The sequence below is a fragment of the Chenopodium quinoa genome, unplaced genomic scaffold, assembly GCF_001683475.1.
Source record: "Chenopodium quinoa cultivar QQ74 unplaced genomic scaffold, ASM168347v1, whole genome shotgun sequence".
Taxonomy (NCBI): domain Eukaryota; kingdom Viridiplantae; phylum Streptophyta; class Magnoliopsida; order Caryophyllales; family Amaranthaceae; genus Chenopodium; species Chenopodium quinoa.
Window position 1 is genome coordinate 420468 of NW_018745521.1, and position 2391 is coordinate 422858.

General features: G+C 32.8%; 1 long non-coding RNA gene across 1 annotated transcript; it reads left to right on the forward strand.

The window, feature by feature from the left end:
• The first annotated feature begins 775 nt into the window (after positions 1-775).
• Positions 776-2391, forward strand: LOC110715291. The gene is made up of 3 exons (XR_002510280.1): positions 776-1084; positions 1472-1540; positions 1671-2391. It is a non-coding gene; the product is annotated as an uncharacterized LOC110715291 (long non-coding RNA).

A 2391-nucleotide genomic window follows, 5' to 3' on the forward strand; every position in this document is an offset into this window, starting at 1 on the left:
TCCACAATCATTAATCGTTGTTATCTCATTAATTACGGTTTAAATTCAAATTTTTGGATTAATTAAATCATTTACTTCCCTCCTTTTCTGAATTAAATCAAACCCGACCCGTCATTCTTCCGAATCGGGTCTGGGGGCAAGTTGTTTGGGTCCAATTTAGTCCAATTGGGCCTAAGCACTAAATGATCCAATTAAAAGCCCAAGGTCAAGGTTCAGCTCTCCAATTGTGCTAAAGTCAAAGGTCAGCCCACAAAGCAAGCCAATTGGGCTAAGGCCCAACCTCTCCATGTATAATGAGGTATAAAGCATCATATTGATAGATTCAAGGGAGATTCATTCTGATTCATTCATAGATTCATATGTTCATTCATATATTCTGATATATTCCATAAAAGCCTCAAGCAACAAACTCTCTTGCATAGTGTCTTCTTCTTACACATTGTACTGACTTTAGCATCGGAGGGCCTTCCTCGGCAACACCCCCGAGGCTAGTTTACGTGTGTTTACTGTGCAGGAAATCTTCGGCCCAACATAACTTGGACCGAATCCAGCCTTCTCCATTTCAGCGGACCTTCGGCAAGGTCCCATTGTTTTCACCCGAAACACAAAGTATGAGTAACTTGTTAAAACTAATTTCTTGCAACCATCAATTTAACTAAAAGCTAGAAATAGGGACAACCACTTGTGACAAAAGTTCAATACAAAACTAATAGTGTACATCTAGTATAGTAGTACCTCTTCTAAAAGATTTTCCTTAAAACTATGGATCTCATATCAACCAATTACTGGCTAACGTCTTCTTTTTTTCTTACCTTAAAAAAATTAAAAAAAAAAAAAATTACCAACCACGTATCAAGGACTTAAGAGTTCATTACACATTACATGCATACAATTGTCAACTTTCATGTGATGCAAAAACTATTTATACCTCTCTTTATCCTTGGAAGCAAATCATCCAAAATTCAGTGTTTTCAAAAGACTTAAAACAACAATTCACATCTCCTCTCAAAGAAATTTTCAGAAAATGAATAACTCGTCTGAAAATCTTGGTTTCCATGCTGGTGAGGCCAAGGGCCAAGCCAAGGTAAAACAACATTTGGTTTATTTTTCGTCACTATAGAGGTTAAATTAAATAGGATATTTTTTTTATTTTTTTTAAAAATAATTTACGACATTTTAATCTAACAATAACGGAACAAAAGGTGAATATCTAAGTTAAAAATTAGCTTAACACCCGTCTTTATGAAGAGGTGGACTATGGCTTAGTCATGTATGGAGTACTAGCTAGTATAGACAAGGTCCCATTACAAGCTAGAAAGCTAAGAAATAGTTTAATAAAATGGTTTCAAAAATAGTTTAGATGTTAATTAATATAATCAAATAATGTTTTTTTGTTGGAAATAATAAAAATTATTTACACATGCTAATAATAAACACATTGGATTTATTATTTCATTGGTTTGTGTTACAGGAGAAGACTAGCAACATCTCAGAAAAGGCTACCAATGCTGCCCAATCTGCCAAGGAATCATGCCAAGAGGTCCATTCTTATTTCCCTTAAGTACATATCAATTTTTACAAGTGTTACATTAATGAAAATTATATTTACATATAAATTAAACTTAGGTTATTTATGAATTAATATGTGAAATTTGTGTTATTTAATATAGACTGGAGCACAAATGCAAGCTAAAGCGCAAGGCGCTATGGAAGCAGTGAAGGATTCCATGAGCAGCAGCAAATAGATGAGGCAGTTATGTTTCGAAAATCATCAGCCATTGAAGAAGCTTAGCTTGATTGTGCCAGATTTTCTAGGGCCTTTTTTTTTTTTTTTTTTTTTTTTTTTTGGTTTTCTCTTAGCAATTTTGTTTATCTTGTATGCTCTATTTAAGAAGCCATGCAATTAATAATCTAGTTTACGTTTAAATGAAAAGTCCTGTGAGTTACAAGTATACGTTTTACCGCATTTAATCTCTTATATGAAGTTTTAATGCAATTACCCCGTATAATATATAAACATCAATCCTTAAGCTAGCGCAAGTACACAAAATTAATTGTGGATGAGATTATAAGAATCTCGTTTGATTTGAGCGTGTTATTAGGCTTTAACAAGAGCTAGTTAGAGTAATACTGTGTCACACACGTTTAAATCTCAATATTAGCATATATATGAGCAAATTAATTAAACAATACTCGTATAATTGATTAAGTAGTGTACGCACATGTAAATAATTAATTTGTTAAACTTCTTCTTCTTTTTTTTTTCCCCCCTTAGGTTATAAATAAACCGTCGAGTTATGTATGTACCTTTGCAAGTTACAACATAAGGAGGATTTGATAAGTAGTACTCTGTACTTTGTTAATTAGTTGAAAAAATCATCCTACTAATTT